Source organism: Lissotriton vulgaris, chromosome 1_1 (assembly GCF_964263255.1).
Source record: "Lissotriton vulgaris chromosome 1_1, aLisVul1.2, whole genome shotgun sequence".
Lineage (NCBI taxonomy): Eukaryota > Metazoa > Chordata > Amphibia > Caudata > Salamandridae > Lissotriton > Lissotriton vulgaris.
Window position 1 is genome coordinate 1,336,925,944 of NC_141685.1, and position 21,217 is coordinate 1,336,947,160.

Genomic DNA, 21,217 nt, shown 5'->3' on the forward strand with positions numbered 1-21,217 from the left:
GGCGAGCTGCACTAAGGGCGCAGCTGTCAGTCACTGCGGCGATATTACAGAAAGCGGCCCCGCGCCAGCGTGCGATGTATTGAATAATATAGGGCGTGATCTCGCCGATAGTGCAGGCCTCATCTGTATGGCGCGACCCAGGCTCCGTGTCGCGAGCTCCTGCTGGCGTAGAGTAGTAAAATAGTATACGTACTATTGTGTCAATGGCAGCATAAGCTGGAGCCACCCGAGAAGGACGAAAAGCCAGACCAACGCGGAGCTTTGATGTGCAAGCAACACAGACCTCTGCAGCGTGCGCTTAACCCACTGAGCTACCTTTGAATCATTAGAGCCGTATCTCGTATTACCTGTCACCGAGGCGATACAGCTCCGGTGTTTGGAGGGGGCAGGGACACGCGCTCACGCAGCCGTCCTTCTCTCCCACCCCTCCACGGACACGCGCAGGCCAGTCGGCGCTCTCGCCACATCCCGTCCCCCAGCCGCTCCGGGGAAAGCGCTGCGATTCAATTGTCTGCAGCTATTTCCCTGGAAGCTAAAGCTCTGCAGCCGGAATGCAATAAGGGCAGGTAATAACTGCTCTGTCCCCTCAGCCCAGACTAATCTCCCGGCCTGCGCACGGTCACACGTGGTGCCCGCGGGGGAGGGGGCCGCCCTCGCACATCTCTCTGCTCAGATTGCATGTCCGCGGTATAATGGGAGCTGTGTGCTCTCCCCTGGTGTGAATGGGGATAATGTGACAATAGTCAAGTGTGTACTCACACCGCCACACCGTGGAAATGTGCATTCACTGTGCCGTAATACGAAGCTAGTGATGCTTTTTTCGGGCCCTAACATGAACAAAATCTCACCGCATTCTGGCTGTAAGTGTTCCGCAAGCGCTGTAATAATAGGAGTACATTACCTGTGCAAAATAACGGACGACTTATTTTCTTTTTGTGTGGAGGTGAAACGTGTGCTTTCCCATTATAATTCCCAAAGTGGATTTTATCCCTTTGATAATGACGACAGCGTATATTATTCGTGCAGCGTGGAAGTGGGCACTCTTTGTATGGATATATAAGAACAAGGTTCAATTTCCCAGGGTGCCGCTTCAAACCCCAGTTATTTCATGCCTTGAAGCTTTTTCCCCAAAGGAATCCCCCATATACGACCTGCTTCCTGGGCGAGCCTCAACATAAGGGAACACCTTTGAATGAACATTTCTTTTTGGGATATTTGGGTTCAAAGAACAAAACCCCTGCTCTTATGAAGAATCACCTGCATATTTCAAATACAAACAATAAACAGCAAAAACTAGGGCATTATTATTTTTTTTAAAAACACCATCCCAAAATAGGTGCGCAATTAACAACTGAAACACTCCATTTCCACAAAGTAAACATTTGTATTTGTTTACCAATATAATGTACTATTTAATTTCTGACAAATAATCGTGCTGTTAATAATAGCCACGCATGTGACGTGCAAAATGGAAGATGGGTTGCTGTCACCTAAGAGGACGATTGTGGCATCCGGTTTAGTGTGACGTTACAGGCGGCATCGAGTGTTGCCCCCATGATGTCACTCAGAATCCGTTGTTAAAAAGGTCATAGTTGTTGAGTGATGCCCATCTGCAATTTTCTGCTCCTCCTCATATTTGAAACGTGTATATTCACGCAGTGTAATTGCGACCAAGCACTGGCAAAGCCATTAGGTTGCAGCGCCTGGGGGGGGGGGGGGGGGGGGGGGGCACTGAAGTGAGGGAACAACACAGAGCTTTAGAAAAGGAGCACACGAGGGGTGGGCTGGAAAACACATGCACTCTTGTGGAGTGTTTAAGCGAAAAAGAAAAAAGTAGTTTTCTTCAAGTAAGCTGTAGACGGAGAAAACAAAACAGGATATGTTCCAGGGGAGGAGCACACACAAGGTAAATAAGGCTAGCCTTAATGTCGAGAAATGAGTGCTCTGAATTTGACATTTTTTAAAAAAAAAATTATTGAAGAAAGGGTATTTTTGCCTGTACAAAAATATTGCCATGTGTACATAAATGGATTTGAAATGTTACCTGTTTTCTCCCATCCCTCTTTTTATATACCTTCCCTGACCCCCTTTTCCCGTCTGAGTTTTATATTGTACTCTTTTATGGCCAAATTGGCCGAAATAAAGAATTTTTGAATTGAAAATAAGGCTAGTCGTTAGTAACAATAGTGCCTACCAATGGTAAGCAGTGGGCAGGCTTTAAACCCGCTGTATGATCTGGTAAGCTGACTCTGGGTCTTTTGCGATCAGACTCCATCACTGTCTGGTAGGCTCCACCTAAAAATGGGTTCTCATCTTTTTTTTTTGTTTTGAGGTGTTGCCACAAGTCCAGCAGCTATGCACAGATAAGGATGCGGTGCTCGTTCTGCCATAGGACCAAGTTGCGCCTCACTGATGAGACCCTGAAAGGCTGAAACAAGAATAGGGCTGCTTGTGCTACTCTTCATAGAGGATGTGGCCAAGCTGTTTGAGCTGCACGGTCCTGTTGGATCAGAACCATGACTCATTTGCATATGGTTGATCCCTGTCTGGAGTGGCATAGTGGGCAAAAAGTGCTGACAGGACAAGCAAAAGCCAGTAGTAAAGATTTTTGCAAGCATTCTACCCATCCACCTTTGTTATTTTAACTTTATTTTAGATGACATTGTGAAAAATGTTCATCTTTTGTACAACAGTATGAATAGTGGGAATATGTTTGTTCCTGCTGTCATGAATGGACAGAGTGTATTCTTGTAGCGAGGTGGTGGAATGTATTAATTCACTGTATCATTATAAATTATCATGGGCGTGAGTGTTTATTATGCCATCTACACTGCGAAAGGGCGTATTGTCCATTAATAAATGGTGTACCTTTCTTAAGATAATGTGAAAATGGTGTATTTTTCCTCTTGTGTGTTTTATCCTCGAAATATTTGTGTATAGTTTGTGTGAGGACCTTGTGCATTCTTGTGATATTAAAAGATGTTTATTTATTTTGTCATAGGAAGTGTGAATTATTTATACAATAATGTTTATGAAGTCTCCTGGTGGCGATGTGAATAATGCATGTTTTTCATATGGATGAGAAGGAATCCTGGATCCTCCATGTGATAATTTTATTTACTTTAAGTGTTTAATAAAACATCACTTATTATCATACAATAGCTCGGCAGTGCTAGTACTTACAGAATAAGGGAGTGAAACATAAGCAAAGTATGAAAATGAGCCACGCCATTGAGAGTCCAGCCAGGGATATTTTCATCATCTGAATTTTTCATTGCAATCACATGTAATAGTCTTGAGCAAAGTCTTTCTTCAACAGTTCAGTTTTAGCAATTTCCTGAGTCAGAGGTGGTTGGGCTCAGCTGGGAGATGTGGGTTCTACAGTTTTGGGCCTTTGAGGTTGATCGGTGGCCCTCCATGTTCCTGATGGCTGGAGAGGAGGGTAGCAACATGTCATATTGTGCTGATCAATGGTTTGGAGTGGGGATGCTTGTCTAATCTGAAATACCATTGTTCAGGAAGGCTTGTGGATGAACCATCATATTTCGACTTTGATCCTCGCCATGTGTATAACTTACTTTCATCTAGGCCCGGGATTTTGGCAAACATCTTAGGATTGTTTGAGCCCATACTGAAACTCTCGAGTGAATCTGCAAATTCCAGATCTCAAAATATTTTTGGTTCAAAACCTAATATTGGCTCAGGGTACAACACACTATGTGGGACCCCGTGCCTTTGTTATGAAAACGTGTGAGTTAGATCGATGGGCTTTTTTCTTTTGAATATCAAGATATGTGAATACTGCAGATGGGCATGTTTCATCGGATCCTCAATGCATGTTATTTATTTTGGAAACAGTGTTTCTGTTTTTAATGTTCAAAATCGAAATTATCTAGAATCTGCAATATACCTTGGCCCGTCCGGAACCCCCTGGCATTTGCTTACTTGGTCCATGTAACAGACATGCTGATAGGTTTGTAAAGCATCGTTGTTGCCTCTTTCCATCCGCTGTGTGCCCACTTGACTTTAGGAGCTTGCTTCAAATGCCACAGGGAGTTTTTTTTAATGGATTTTTTTGTACAGAATAAAATACCACGGCCATGTGGATTTATTTAACATTGTAGTTGGGGTTTATGCAGGCCATGCTCCCTAACTGTTTTTCGAGGGGGGGGTGGAGCTTCTAAAGTTAGGCTGATGGCCATAGGCTCCACCCACACCTTGTTGATAAAGAAGGTAAGAATATTATTTCAATTTTTCTGTTATTTTAAAATCATTCGTGGCACTGAATCACAATAAGTTTACCCAACGAAGGTCCGACGGGTTCGGCCTACTGGATTTTCAGAATACGCACCAAGATATTCCGTTTTAATTTCATTGTATGTACATTTCCCTGCCATGGATGTGCTGAGATCTAGCCTCGTGGATCAACGCAGACCCATAATGTAGGTCCAAGGTCCCTGCAGCACAATCCTTTGTATTTTTTGTAAATTATTAACTTCCGGAGCCTCCCTATTGTTAGTTCTATAGACACAATAGAAGTACTATGTTCTGCCTGCCAAAGTCAATCTTTCTTTGATGTTTATGGTGCCATAGATGTACTTGAAGGAATGTACTTTGTCTTGCAGAAGCCCATCGTCCCAGCATGTCTGAGCACTATATACATAATCAAAATATTAAGTGCAAAGGGTTAGTCCATTTGTTCTCTTTTTAGTGCTGTAGACTCAATAGAAGGATTATCTTCTGCAGATATGAAGCTGGTCTTCTATTATGTTTAGCTTGATGGCAAAGTAGATTGGCGGGCACTGCAGCAAAGGAGAACGCAGAACCCAAGCAGAATTCTATGAAATGTAAAGGTTCAAAACTGACCTGCGACTATTTAAGTGGGCAGGTTTTCACTGCTAACCCAGGGGAGAGGGCCCCTGGCCCAAGTAGGTAGTGTTTCACCACTACCCCAGGGGAGAGAGACCCTGGCCCAAGTGGGTAGTGTTTCACCACTACCCCAGGGGAGAGAGACCCTGGCCCAGTGAGCAGTGTTTCACCAGTTACCTAGGGGAGAGGGCCCCGGGCCCAAGTAGGTAGTGTTTCACCGCTACCCCAGGGGAGAGGGCCCCGGGCCCAAGTAGGTAGTGTTTCACCGCTACCCCAGGGGAGAGAGACCCTGGCCCGAGTGGGCAGTGTTTCACCACTAACCTAGGGGAGAGAGACCCTGGCCCAGTGGGCAGTGTTTCACCACTATCGTGTTTGAGAAAAGCCCCAGTCCCAGATGGGTAATGTCTCACGTCTAGCCCGATGACTAATGTGGCCTGCGCGGCTGGGCAGTGGTTCTCTGTTACCCTGGTGAAGCATGCGCCTCTAGCCTTTCAGGCAGTGTACGCCTGTGGGCTTAAAAGGCATCAAACGCCAGCCCTCCTGTGGGCGATGTGTGACGGGCCAGGCAGCCCAGCACGAGCTTCCAGGGATCTCTGACAAAAGGCCTCCCTTCCTCCCCCTCTCTGAGGGTTTACAGGGCAGCCCAAGTTTGAAAAACATTAACCCTCTTGCCCGGTGAGTGATTGAAGGACAGTGAGCCCAAGGCTTCTCCGGGCTCTTAAAGAGTGGTATTTGTTCCCTAACTCCTTTGAGGGCTCGGGGGTGTTACTGCCCCACTCTCTGGCTTTCCTCGCGTGGCAGAACCGCCACTCTCCCCTCGTGATTTTCAGGGCACTACCCCCAAGGACAGTGGGGGGTTTACGAGGAAGTTCTCAACTCCAGGTGGGATTAAAGAACAGTGCCCCCAAAGCCGTGTGCGAGGCAGTTACCACTACCCCGCATAGGGGCAGTGCCAGGCCCTGTTCGGCGAGAGGGTTTGAGGCACAGTGCTCCCTCCCCCTCCCTCCGAGCTGCAGCCCTCTTGCCTCCCTCGGAGAGCGGCAGCCCCGAGGCACTGAGGCCAGAGAGGGCGGGATTGGTCCTTTCCCTCCCCGGCTCTGCGGGGAGGGGGTGGCGGTGGCCTGTCCGTGCAGCTGAGCCTGTCACACAGCCATTCACACTGTCACTGCTGGCCGGCCACATGCGCCCCGCCCCCACCCCCACGGACGCAGAGCCCTCTGCAGACCCAGGGCTTCCCTCGTACACACGGCCCTGCACAGGCACACAACAGGCTTCCCTCATACACGGATTCCTGAGCGTAAGCCCCGACCCGGGGCGTCCCTCGTACACACGGCCCTGCACAGGCACACACGGCTTCCCTCATACACGGATTCCTGAGCGCAAGCCCCGACCCGGGGCGTCCCTCGCGCACACACAGCCTCTCCGCGGACAGCTAGCTACCTCACGCACAGTGCCCTACTCTGATGCACACTTACCCCGGGTCCCACACACACGCACTCATGGGGCTCTCACACATGCCGAGCTCCGGAGCCCCCTCTGCCTGCCCTGAATATGGATTATTGTGGCTGCCTTCTGGGGACAGTGTGCCGGAATGAGGAGGTAAGGCGCTGCCTGTGTAATTGAGGGTCCCGTGGACTGCGGGGAGGGGACTTCAGGTCTCACTGGGAGGGCTGCGCCTCATTTCTTGCAGGGTTTGGATGGTACCGCCTGGCTCTTATGAAAGATGTTTTGGTTTAAAGTTCCTTTGTGGTTTGACGCGTAGGCAGAGGAGGCATGGATGGACATTCATTCATTTAAATCGCACTTTGTGTGCGGGAGGGAGACCGGGGTTGCAGGCCATACACGTTCATTTCGCCTAATTTACTGAATAATGATGTTTTAGGGAAGAGCTGTGCTGGGGGGGGGGGGGGGGGGATGCTGAGCCCATGGGGGGTGCACTGATTAAGATAGCCCCACTGCTTTTAAGGCTGTTGGGGTGTTAGAGTTGCGTGGCAGGGGTGCAAAGCCCCTATAGATGAAGGCATCGTACTGTGTGTTTCTTTGAAGCTCGTGGAGCTGAGAGGGGCGTTCCTTGTGAAATGTACTTTCCTCAGCTTGTGCCGAAGCCACAATTGTGCCGTATTATGCCGCAGTTGAAATGCTATCGGAACCATTCAAAAAGCCATCCTTGGAATGCGCTGCAAGACCGTGCCAGTGACAGGTTGTGCGCTTTACAAATAAGTGTACCATGTCTTCTGAAACAGCATTGTCTCGGGTGAGGCAGTTTGAAAGAGGCCGCCCTCTCCCGGAGCATTACACATATATCAAGACTATGCCTGCACCTCTGAGCTCAAAAGGGGGTGGTCCTTGTTTTTTAAGGGGTGGGCTGGGGGTTGTCATTCCATATTGATGGTCCCGGGACACACATTATCCGTATGGACAGAAGGCACATATCGATTTTACGGAGTGCTCTACCTCGCTGTGCATTTGAAGCAATAACCCCCCCAGAGCCCCAACAACAAATACATGGAAAGGTATCTCTTCCTGGAAAGAAGCGCTCATAGCGAAACCAGGAGAAGACCAGACGGGCTGGGAGAGCATGTCACAGGTCAGACGAGGGTGACGAGAGTGATTGACTCTATCCAACCCTACCGGCCCTTCCAAGGCCCCACTTGTTTGGATTTTTCTGAATTTCGGTAAAAGTCAGTCAGGGCACCTCCGCGGGCGCGGATGGTCTTCGTGGCACATGAGCCACCCATGGAGCCCGCTCCTGGCGCGGCTTCACCTGTGAGGGTGAGACCGCAGTATGTACCCGGGTGCAGGGCCAGGGCGTGCTGCGGAAATGGACCAACCGGAGCTCCCGGCCCGGCTGCTGTGCGCTGGGAAAGCCCTGCAATCCTGCCTGGGTGGGAGAGGCGCGCGCTGGTGGCCCCTCTGTCTGTGTCTTGTTTACTCCCTGTCCAACACCCTCGATTTTGAGGATGGTGTAAATCAGTGCTTTAAATGGGAAAAAATAAGTGCAGGTACTCATTAATATGAGCTAGAAGAGTGGAAAGTGGGCGGGGCTAGGGGCGGGCCTAAGAGCAAAATATGATGATACATAATGAATTCTGTACCAGTTGCAGCCACTATAAAAACACATGAAAAATATGTGTATGTAAACGAAACAGGTTAACTCGTTACACAAAATGAACTCCAAACAGGTTGATATGTGAACAGTTCCTCGTTTTGTAATATTTGCTGCTTTTTAATGCCATACTGCTTTTTTGTTGTTGTTTGGCACAATACTATCTGCTCTCAGGCATACACACACACACACACGCACGCACACACCCACACACACACACACACACACACACACACGCACACACACACACGCACGCACACACACACACGCACACACTCACACTCACATACACACTCACTCACACTCACTCACACTCACACACACTCCCTCTAAAATCTCCTGAGTGTCCTGATTCTCTCCCTCTTTCCCTCTCTTTTCTCTCACAGAAAAACAGGCACGCACAAGTCGGCAAGCACACAGACATAAGCAAACACTCACAAAAAGTCTCAGGTGGGATTAAAGCCATTTTAAAGTCCTTACCTCCCATGACTTTCTAAATTGTTGCTGTCCATGTTCTGCCTCCATACCTGTGTTTGCCCAAATGCACACAATAGTGGGAATGTGATTAACAGCACAGGGTCTAAATGGGCCCTCCACTGTCAATACTGTGTGATGGTGAACACAGCGACATCATGCAAATGATCCCAATCTGAATAGTTCAACAGCGGCTCTGCTCAGGACTATAGAAGCGCCGTGGCTGTCAAATAGGTTCCAACCATGGCAGCCTCGTGCTCACCAGCACTAGCAGCCAGTGAGCCTACCTTTCATGAGTATTGGTACTCTCCTCAGCAGAAGAGACGTGCTACTACACACATTTAAAACAATGCCACTGCCCCTTTCCCTACGACCAGGCTCTTCCTGGTTCCATGCCTTTACATAGGCATGTTCTCTCCGTTCGCCTCTCATCTTTACCCAGCCTCTTAGCTTATCTCCCTAGTACTGCTTCTCTTCTTCCCACCTTTTGCTTACTCTCTCGACAAGTCTTCAATTTCCCTACTTGTCTCCTTTTCTCCCCTCCATTCTGTACTCATCCCCTAAATTTGCCATCTGGCCAGTATTTTGTTCTGCAGTGTGTGTGTGTCTGTGTGCGTCTGTTTGTGTGCGTCTGGGTGTGTGTGTGGGTGTGCGTGTGTCTGGGTGTGCGTGTGTCTGGGTGTGTGTGTGCGTGTCTGCGTGTGTGTCTGCGTCTGGGTGTCTGGGTGTGTCTGTCCGTCTGTATCTATCTGTGTGTATGGTTGGATGACAGCACGACATGATGACGTCACTGAATTATACCAATTACTTTATAACCGGGATCACATTTAAAACTATTAGCCATGGGAGATGGGATGCGCAAACATGGAAGATGACAGCACGACATGATGACGTCACAGAATTATTCAAATTACTTTATTGACAAGACGTATCCACGGGATGGGCCAAACGGGATAAACATTTCAACTGTAGATAATTATCATGGGAGTGCACGAACACGGAAGAAGGCACTTGGATTATGCAAATAGAATGCAAATTTGAAAATATTAGCCATGGTAGATGGGAAACTCAAACACGGAAGATGACAGCACGACATGATGACAGGAATCATGCCAATTACTTTATAACCGGGATCACATTTAAAACTATTAGCCATGGGAGATGGGATGCACATTTTAAAATATTAGCCATGGGAGATGGAATACACAAACGCGGAAGATGACAGCACGACATGATGACGTCACTGAATTATTCAAATTACATATTAACAAGATGTATCCACGGGACGGGTCCAAACGGGATAACATTTTCCACTGTAGATAATTATCATGGGGGGGGGGGGGGGGGGGGGCACGAACACGGAAGAAGGCACTTGGATTATGCTAATCACTTTATTAACAAGACGTATCCACGGGACCTGCCAGACATCATATGCATATGCAAACGAGATAAAAAAAATTAAACTATAGATGATTATCATGGGGGGGCACGGACACGGAAGAAGGCACTTGGATTATGCAAATTACTTTATTAACACAGTGATTAATGTTGGAGGGGCTCACAAAGAGAAGCAGCTCCTTTCCTGAACAAAAAAAATGCAAAGAAAACCGGCTTTGGCTGTCTTTCTCAACCCATTTACACACCTGATTGAGAGGGGCGGGGTGAGGCTAAAGCACTTTCAGCTGAACTGTTGTTGCGCATATGATCAACAGGGAAGGGTCTGTCTCGAGACCCTGCACTGTTAATCACAGCGTGACGCAAGGCAAACCCTATTAGACCCCTGCTGTCTCAGGCCATCCACATGGGCGCTGCTGGAATCACTCTGTAAGAGGCTTGGCGCCCTTACAAGCTCCTGAGAAGCATGGCGTGATCTATCCTGTGCAATAGGAGAGACATAACCGGAGCCTGCAGTCCCGATTCACAGGGTACCGGTACTCTCTCTGGCTAATGAAAAAGTGCCGGTACTGAGGGCCTGAAAATTCAGAAGTGCCGGTACTCAGTACCGGTGAGTACCGGCCCATTTAAAGCACTGGTGTAAATCCTGCGTCCCCCCGATGTCCCCAACTCTTACTTCTGCCTTCCCTGGATTGCAGTCTGGTGCCATCTTCAACATCCCGGGCTGCTCTGTGCCCCATGGCAGAGCCCTGAAATGATGTCACTCGCAGTGAGTGGTGTTTGTGTGTCTCACACAGCTCTGGTGTGGAACCGTAGCAGAGCCATTCGCAAGTAAGGGATCACGTCAGCGGCAGTGACCTTACAATAGAAAGAGAGAAAACAATTCAGAGCACGGAGTGAGCACAGAGGCAGAACCACCAATGGAGGCAACAGCGGACTCCAACAGTGAGATGTGTGACAGAGAAAAGCGAGGTTTTTTTTTAACAGAAGGAGCATAAAGATAGCAGGGTGAGGAGACTTGGCGCTGCTTCGAAGCTTCTTGGTCACCATCCTTAAGGAAGTACTGCTTCTGGGTCCCAGATACGGACAAGGCATGGTTCGGAGGTGTTTCAGTGTGCACAGACTTGTAGGTGATGCCAGATAGTCCTAAGTATATTCTGACTTCCAATGGAATAAACAAGAATAAAGAGAGCAAGCAGTGGTGGCCGCCTCTTTTCTTATAATGTGGCTAAAATCTGGAACAGTATGCCTTAGCAGATCCGTGCCCAACCTAACTACCTCACCTTCCGGAGACCGAGTAAGACCTTACTTTTCCCAAAATGAACAGGCCACAGTCAGTGTGTAATCAGGCTATAGCGCTGGGATGCCTATGGGTAACCAGGCACTCTATAAATCCTGTTTCAATTCAATTTCAATTCAATTCAAGACTAGAACATCCCTGGAGGATTTGGGTAATGTGTTTTTAATTTAAAAAATATATATAAATCTGGTGAATCTGTCAGCCAGGTTAAGAACCTCTCTAAGAGGCTCTAGGAAGAGTTTGGGAAAACCTACAAGCAGGGCATTTCCGCCGTCAATTTGATACATAACCACATTGATCCACTGTTTGACAATTAAAGGGGAGTGGTATAGTTTTCACTTCTTAGCCCGGTGTCAGTGTTAATATTTTTTTTTCACTGTGTGCTTGATCTGCACATGCATGGTAAGATGTGAGTCTCAGGTAAACCCCATACAGTTTCCCTGTTTGGCGGTGTTAAGAGAAAATGCACATATTTTTAGTGCTGTGAGAGTTAAAATGTTTTTTTGTTTGGGGGGGGGGGGGGGGCAAATAAGTCAGCATTTTAGGTTGTGGTGTGTTCAGCAAGAGCATTAACCGCATGCGTGCGGGCGGAATTCCGCTCGTACGCTGAGTTTTTTAAAACCGCATGTTTAAATCCAATGGTAGAGTCCTACAATCATGCTTGCCCTGCTGGTAGCGACCTACTGTTGCCTATCCCAGCGGTAGAGAGGAACACTCATGTGCCCAAATGGAGTAGCCTGGTAATCACCTGTTGTAATTGTATGGCCCACCAATTACATGACCAGTAAAAGTCCAACGATCACCAGTCCTACCGGTAGAGCCCAACAATCGCATGTACCAGTAAAAGCCCAACGATCACCAGCCCTACTGGTAAAGCCCAACAATATCATGTACCACAAACATAGAACAAACAACTGCTGACCAGAGGTTCAGCACCTCAATTGCAATTTTTCAACAAGTAAGTGTTCCGTGCATTCCCTTCTTGAGCCCGCTGCAGTTAGGCTCCTCTGGATACCAGAAAGACAAAACGTTTTGAGAAATGAAGGTGCACCAGAATAAAAGTCCAAAGTATCAAAATGAGTCCAAGCAAGTCTTCTTTATTGTGTATCAAAATCTTAAAATAGCCTTCAGCCAACGCGTTTCGGTCCAAGATGGAACTTCATCAGGGCTGAAACAATTACATTAACATAACGTAAGTCAACATCTAGACCAAGAACATTCTAACAGGACAATGCAAACATTAAAAATCACATCTCTACACACATATTTGTGACAGAGGCATACACATAATAATCATAAATTCATACATTAACAATAGACGGCCCACCTTAAAAACATATATATACATTGAAATACATATAAATACCAAACAATTAATATAACAACCGATTAAGGGTATGTTCTGTCCATCATTTCCTGTGTTAGTGTTACTAATCCATATAACCCTCTATTTTCTGGATTTAACCAAACTTCCACATGCAACAGGGTGAAAGAGGAATTGGTATACTGCTGTGCCTGTGGTCCTAAGGTTACTATAAAGAATAATTTATTTGTATTATAAGGAAACAAGAATCTTAACTGAACCAAAATGGCCTAACAGCAAAGAATACGTAATTTAACCACAAAGTGGGAGTAGAGCTCTATAGCTCTGAACCTGAGAGATCGAAACACAAAATATCACTAGTAATCCTAATTCGTATGAGTATTTATTTTCAGGATACAATAAATATCCCAACATTTATGAATACCCCTCGTTATTGGTACAGAAATAGATAATGAGGGACAAGATTTCAAAATCCTACATACAATCACCCCAGATACGGGAAGAACATAGAACGTATTTACAGCAGTAAGGGCAAATCCTCTTGGTATGCAGACCCATTTAGACCATAGCATGCAAAGGCTGGAGATAGATATTAGTATGCAACATAGCTACAATTAAATAGCTAGCGTGCCAAGACCTCAGGTCGCAAATTGTCTTTCCTTGATAAGATACGCAGTGTGTGCTGAAACTGCTGTCCGATAACGTGGATTTAAATTCTGCGCCGCTGCACATCCGTGTTATGAAGCGTGTGCGCAATGACATATCACTTCGTCAAGCCTACAAAGTTAAAAAAACCTGTGTAGTACGTATCACAAAATCCCCCACAGTACTGGCCGCCATCTTAGAGAGGATAAAACCCCTAGAAAAGTAATACTCCGTATCGATATAACATGAAAATTAACAGGATCCCAAAACCACCCAGTGTCATTAATGTGTTTTTAAAAGTGAAACAACGAATATTAAGTGGCAACTGCGTACCATAAACTAACCTAAAAATAAAAAATTAACATAATTGTAACTCCGCACTGCGTCACCTCTATATTTTAATACTTAAACGTGATAACAAATATCATTTAAGTAAGACTGTGACAGTTAACATTAGGATGTTATTATATTCTTATATATTTGTGTGTCTTTCTCTATTTTTGTTTTACTTGGTTGGGGATAGGTACCTACATTGAGAGTTCCCATCAGCGTAAGGATGCTTACACACCTTAAGAATAAGGTATCACAGGTTCACAGTATTTTCTTTTTCCTGGGAGCTGTCCGCTTCTTGTTTACTTCACCAGCTTTCCGGTCCCGAAGAAGCGCCTAAGGATCCCTTAGGGACCAACTAAGAGCGCGAAACATGTTGACCCTTTTTTATGAGTGATTTATTCACCCTGGCACCTATTCTGAGAGCAGCAGTTAGTCATACATCCGCCCTCGATATTTGTTTTTAAGAGGAGCTCCAGGATTTACACCTTTTTTAATTTACTATTCGGACCCCCGAATAATCACAAGTCCTAGGTACTATTTAGTATTTTTAATTCACCCACTCATTTACCTCCCTAGGCCCACACACCCACATGCACGACTGCAGTGTCTCCTTAAAAGATTTCCGTTAAAGAGCCCTCTCGCGCGGCCCGTGGGGTAGTGCAGCGACGCCCTCACGAGGAGCAACGGCCGATGATGAAGCATGACACTCGCAAAGGTGTGTGAGGGCACTATATCCAAAAAGAGGGATTCCCCCACCACTATTTATAAACCCAACCTTCTTTGAGTTATACCACTTGTTACAATTCCCTCTTACCAACCAAAATTGGGTTGCTTCTCTCCCGAGCCCTTAGGAACAGTTACCCCTGTGTATAAACGTTATTCTTTGGGAGCACGGGTACTGGACCTCCTTTCTTTCCAAATAGCTCCTGGTCCCCAATTTGTTTTTGTGTAATGAGTTAAACAACATCCCCAAATTATCACCATCATTCTGCAAGCTCCTCACTGCCCCCCTTTCTTGTATAAATGTTTTGTGGTCGGATGGATTAAATTGATGCGGTCAGTTAACGCAAAAAATTCCAGTACCTCACCTACACAAATGTAAACTTAATGTTGATTCATCTTCTGAAGGAATCCGGTAGATTCGGAAGTCAGTCACAGAACAGTTACAGCTGATCCTAAGAACTTGAGAACGAACCAGGGCTGTCTTTAAAGTCTGTAAGGTGCTCACTATAAAGGCCTGCTCGTTCCCCAGCACGAGCAGGCCTTTATAGTGAGCACCTTACGTTCCCCAGCACCAGCCCGACAACCTAAACAGCGACTAAAAAATTCGAAATGAACGTGGAGTAATGAGGCTACTACCTTGGTATCCAAAAACTCATCACTGTCAAAAGGAATCTGACAGACGAAAACAAGACAGACAGCACCAGCCCGCGCGCTTTGCTGTCCCTAGTTTCTGGTGTACTTACAGCCACGTTTAAACCCCACGGCCAGGCATGTAAGCTCCCAGACTGAAGTAGGCACAGTGAAAGGTGCGGGAAGGATTGGTGGTGATGCACGTGAGCAGGACTGCCTCTCACGCGCGTGAGTGCGTTTCCACTGTGTCCCATTAGTAGCAGGCTGTGACATTGAACTGAATCGCGTGTTTGCTTTTCCAATGTTGTCATGGATCTATGTTTTTATGATAACGGCCATCTTTAGAACACAAATCAAGTTGCCACCTGGCACAGGGACCGCTGTCGCCGGTCCCTGTGGCATTCGCCCGGTCAGCCTCAGAATGGTTGGAGGGTAGCCCATTGTGCGGCATGCATGCCAAACACAGATCAAAGCAGTGGGCACGGCACTCATTGAGCTATCTTACCAGCTGTGATGATGCATTGACTAACCAGGAATGGCTACACGCAGAACACTAGTTAGGTTCAGATGCGCTTTCTGTCCTTGGGAGAAACTGAATTACAGATTAGGCGTTTGATTGCACGCGATCTGATAAACCAAGATGCCTGTGCAAACTCTGTTTACCAGCATCTCTGTGCCGCATTTTTATTGGATGGGGTAATTATCGGCCTGGTGATGCACGCTGTGTGTGCAAGGTGGGAGCTACCAGTCAGACCAGAAGTGCCACCTCTGCAGAACGAGCAACCGACCTCTCTCCAGGCCTAGGGTAACCGGCGCACTCACGATCAACCGTCTTGAGATTTTTTTAAACCTTTTTCATAGCATGGCATTGTCCGCATTGACTGCCACATGAAGTGTTAGCCCCACAAACTTCTATCAGGATTGTTTGCAGGGCTTTAAGCGGGCCGGGTCCTGTCGGTTCTCAACACCGGCAGTTCAACAAAGCAGGTGCAGAGACGGGTCCCTATCGGGCACTCCATTTTTGCCCTCTCCCTCAGGGTGAAAAAATAATCTTAACTCTGCAGCAGTAGTACCACCCTTCACTGCCTTTTATGTAACTTCAAAGAGACTCGTTATAGTACTTTCAGTCTCATCATTTCAGAACTGAAGCATTTTTAGTATGCTATTAAAGCCATAGTTGTTGCTTATTTATTTTATGCAACTAACAACCGTTGACAAATCCAATAGTTACAGCTTGTTGTAGGTATAATGTTACTTGTTGTGTTATATATCTGGTTGCAATGCCTAAAAAGCAGCCGAATACCAGTCGGGCGACACACTATGCTAAACACAGATTTTCGGTTTGAGTGTTTTAAGCCACGCCCCCTAATTACATCGGTCACGCCCCTAATTACATCGGTCATACCCCTTTGAGAGACCCCCCCCCCCCACCCAGTTTTTTATCCCACTTAAAGCCCTGGTTGTTTGGACTTACTTTTTAGCATTTGATCTTCATTTTCCAGTATTATATTTTTTTGTGGCTTCTGATTGATAAATGTGTGCTCCTTTTAGTAATTAAAACTAGGCTTGGAACTCGAAGCTCTTTATCTGTTTGCTGTTTGTAAAGTGAATTGCTGCTGCCTTGCACAGACTGTATATCTCCAAACACCAACCTGGTGCTTGTCTAAGCTGCCAATATTTGAGCCAAGGGGTGTCCCGGAGAAGAGATTTTTTTCCCCATTTAGAAGCTGGGGTCCTTTCACTAGTTGGTCGGGCAGCTCAGTCACAGCACAGACAAAGTCTGTTTTTTTCTTTCTCTCTTTCCCTCTCCCTCCCCCTCTCTCCCCCTCGCTCCCTCTCTCTCCCTCTCTCTCTCCCTCTCCTTCCCTCTCTCCTTCCCTCCTTCCCACTCGATTTGTTTCTCTCACCCCACATCTCTCTTGTACCTCCTCGAATTCATGACCTGCTGATCACTTCAGATGTCAACAGCGCGCCTTTAACTCGCTGATCTGTATAGAATGAATGCAGCGAACGTGGAAGGCTCTGGGTTTGGGTGTTGGCAACACAGAACAGCCGGGATGGTTCTGGACAGAGGCTGTTAGTTTGCTCAGGTCAGTCAGCCGCCTATCAAAGCAGCTGGAGTCTGGGACTGAATTTGCCAATGTCTGTGGTGAGGGAAGCAGGAAGCTGTTGCCTACATCTGGGGCCTAATGTGCTTACGTTTTTTTATAGCTTAAGACAGTTTTTGGAATGGCATATCCAAGAAAAGACAGCGGAAAATCAATCAAGCAGGGTTCTTATAGAGCGTGGCTAATCACCCCTGAGGGTCTAAAGGCGATGGGGGGGGGGCAGGTTCTTCAGTTCAGTCAAAGAGCCAGGTCTTGGGGTCCTTCCTGAATTGAGGCAGTGAGGGTGATTGCTTGAGATATAGAGGAAGAGAGTTCCAGGTCTTTGCGGCGAGGTAGGAGAAGGATCTTCCTCTGGCGGCGGTCTTGCGTATCCGTGGTATAGTGGCCACGATCAGGTTGGCGAAGCGGAGGTGTCTACTGGGAGGGTAACACTCTTAATCTAGGAAAAAAATGTCTTTAGTAGCCAGAACAAAACCCTACAGTAAGTCACAATCATAAGCTACTCTTGTGACACTATAATTCTAGCAGCCAAACATATCTCGATACACATAGGGGGAAGGGTACAATCTAAAACTTTAAGAAATGTACATTTCAAAAACCTTTACAGCATTCCTCTTTCTTAGCATGAGGGTTGAATCCGTTTTGCTCCATGTGTTATCCTCTCTAAATGCCTCACTTGCTGAGTTTGCCCATTACATGTTTACTTTGTATTTGCCTTTACCCAGGGCCACTGGAATTATGCCGCCGGGGAGGATCAGATTATGCGGCACAGCTGACTATATAGTATGTAGCAAGGAAAAGCAAATGATGTGACCTAAAGCGACACATTTTGTGGTAGTATTTCTTCATAATTTTGCCATGTTCCCACATGTTAACACTGTCTAAGCAAAAAGTTAGCATCATTAGTACAAGTTTAACCCGTTCCATGCATCACAGTGGGAGTGTGCGGAGGATGGCCGGGGGCCGTCCGTACCCCGCCCACACATTCATTTGCCCGCATCGCGACGCAATTCGTACCACGGTCAACGGGTTAACATCCAAATACAGCAGTAAGCAGCTTAAGGATAATCATTCATCTGTTGCATAGGGCCTTCAACTGCATAGCAGGATGGGTCGCCATGATTTTCATAACTTTTCATCCCGTTTGAGCTAGAAACATTTTGCTTGTTGAAGTCTGCTGGTTATGCAGGAGATGATGAATTACGCGGCAAATGAGGTAGATCTATAATTCTGCGGAAAAACCAGCTGTTGCATAATCACATAATTCGAGTGGCTTGCTCTTACCGCTCCTCCTCTACTTAATCTCCTCACCCGTCTCTCTTACAGACCCTTTCTGTTTCTCCTCACATGTGTGTTGCACCTACTTCTCATCTGTTCTCTATAAAGTGCTTCGCTATCCCTCTGGGTTGAGTAACACTTTACAAATAAAAGAGTCACTGGCAAAAACACGCAAGGAATCTTTTTTTTGGTTAGTACTCTCTTTACCCTTTTTTTTCTTTTTATTGTTCTCGTTTTAGAACAGTAGACTAGAGAACCTTTCTAGATCGATGTTGTTATTTTTTTTTAAGTTCTCCTTGTTTATGTTGGCTCCTGGCTGCCTAAATTAGGAAATCAGCAACATTTGAAGTAATTTCCGGCATGGTAAAGTGGAAAGCTTCTGAGCTACAGGAAACCTCTTGATATCAACATCCACAATGTTGTGACCCCTGCTTTCCTGAATAATTGTGGCCTGTATGTACTGTAGCACTTACTTAGCACGTCATCCTCTGGCAAAGCCCTGAAGTGCTCAGATTTTCATCAGGTTCCTGACACCCTTTCAGAATGTTTGGTTGACAAGTTGCAATTTGGCTCATAACGTGGTGCTGGGTAACGTGCTTGAGGCTCAGAGACGTGCTCATGCAGCCATCATCCATTACTGAGTAGAGCAAGAGCACAATCACTCTGGAGATCTTCTGACCCCAAATATCTTAAAGAGTTGTGTGAGGTGATTAATTGTGCTTTGTGTAAGAATTAAGCAGTAGTAGCCATTCCACTAACTAGAAGGTGCATTCTCTGTGTCCTGTCCCGAAGAAGACCTGGTTGTGTAAATAATTCTATGGGTCGAAACGTCAACACCGTAATATGTAAGCATGGACTGTATTGAGTAATATATACTATGTTTGTCATGTATGGTCAAATATACTAGTTTAGAATTATGCAGCTTGGCATTGATCTGGATATCTTTTGAGCTGTTTCTACACTTTTCACAACTGTTGCAACTCACAAGCACCGCTTCACTGTCTTTTTTTTTTTGTGGTGTACCTGTCTATATTTGTGTCATTAGTGTTCATTATCTAATGAAGACCTTAAAATCAATTGTAAGATTGTGTGATTTTGATACTGTGGTGGTTGCCACTTAAACACACTTTGGATATTCAGAATTAGACCGACAAAAGCATTGTTGTTGTACATTCCAAGAATGGAGCGGAATGCTTCACCGCACATAAGTGCGAGGTGTTGTGGGGAATACAAGAAATAGATGCAGCAATGCCTACCTCCCGTTTCAAGAGTGGTGAGTTTTCTTACATTGCACAATATGAGGGATGGTGCAGTACACTCAACAGCGAGAGACTCTTCCATATCCCTATTTCCGTAACACAAACCTAGGCGTGTTGTGCTTGGCAAAGAGGGAAACAGGAAGATGTTAGACACAGCAAGGAGAGTCGTTCCTAAGGACTGTGCCCCAAGTCACACAGATTTACCTCTAAACTTGATGTTGTCGTCCCTTAAACATTGTAAGCGCCGTGGGAAAAATCGTGTTTGTGACCCACCCCAGTATTGCCAGTTTTGCAGTAATCACACACATACACACATCACACAAACCAATTTTCCCGGTGCACTTTCGCTAGGTAATAGTTTGTAACATTTGAATTGGGGAAACGGGCCGGAACAAGGGGAAATATGCAGAATTTGTGTGTGCTTACTCCAATTCCATGTTAGTCCTCACAAACTTTTATTTTTGTTTCACTGTTTTTGTTGAAAAAAAAACACACTGTACTTCCTTTCTTGCCACCTTTTCTTGCTGATTGTGGCAGGCCGAATAGCTGAGGTGCTCAGTGCCAACACCCGAGGTCTCTAAGTTACATGCATGCCACTGGTAGGTATCCCTACAGCACACGTTCTGCCTTTCATCCTTCCAAAGCTGACACAAGGGAGAAAATATAATTTCATAATAACTAGGGCTCCTAGTTTTATGGTCTTCATTTTTTGGGCATTTCCGTATGAATTTTTCCTTATTTATTTTTTGCTCATTTAATCTGTACATGGCCGTATTTATTTTGTTCTTCGTTTAAAAAAAATGAAGCTGCAATGGGTAGATTTCCATACTTATTTAACCTATAAAGGTGTACTCATTTTTTAATACCCAGTGGGTGTTCGTCATTTACAGCGCAATATGGTCATCTGAAAACATTGGCATTGCAGAACTACTTAAACAGCTGTACTACTGCAGTTATTTAAGCACAATTGTGTGGTTGTTTTTCTTTTTATCTCGCCTAATGTGCTCAATTTGTTTAGCTTTTGGCAAAGCACTCATGATTGACAGTAGTGAAAATCACCCAAAAGAAAACCTATTTTTTGTATGTTTCCATATTTAAAAATAAATACAGACAGGAAAATAGGTGAGAATCTGAAAACTGGGAGTCTAAGGACTAACCAATAACTTTGGACTAATCACTAACTTGGATTCTGAGGCAGTGTGCTGACCAGTATGAAGCGCTTCAAGGCCTGGTCATGAGTAGTAAGCGCTATATACATGCAAATACCATTAGTAATGAACCCTGGTAGTTAAGGACTAATGGCGACTTCATTTCATGATGTAGTGAAAGAGGACTGCAAGTGGTGTAGTGGAACGCTGCCTTCCCCCATATGAACGTTTCACACCTTTCAAAAAACTTTAAAACCATTACCAGGGATTGTGGCCAGCTTTCGTTTTTCAACTATCTTCAACCCATTTATGTCCAGAACTACACAGAGCAAATGTATTGGTACCCCCATGATGGATGACCGCATTCTGTTTTTAGATTTTAGAATGCTAAGACTCTATAGAGAGACAAACACTCCAACAACGGGATGGGGAATGGTACAAAGAACGCGGGGTGGGGGGGTTGCAGGATGGGTAAGTTCCCCGAAAATCTGGCTAACGGTGCAAAGTCTTTCAGAAAAAAAAGTGGTGGAAGGGGAAAACGATAGGGACTGTCACTTTGAAAGGGGAATCTCGGTGGCCCGGGGGTGGGGAGTCTGTGTGCGTCAGCCATGTGGAAAGTGTGCTG

At 45.8% G+C, this 21,217-nt stretch overlaps 1 protein-coding gene across 1 annotated transcript in view; it reads left to right on the forward strand.

Annotated features, from left to right (window-relative positions):
* Positions 1 to 6,359: 6,359 nt before the first annotated feature.
* The window catches only part of LOC147749126 (fidgetin-like), a 167,429-nt gene continuing 152,571 nt past the window's right edge, over positions 6,360 to 21,217 (forward strand). Inside the window, exon 1 of the mRNA XM_086936532.1 lies at positions 6,360 to 6,468. The gene's annotated coding sequence lies outside the window, so the exon portion shown is untranslated. The remainder of the gene's footprint in view (positions 6,469 to 21,217) is intronic.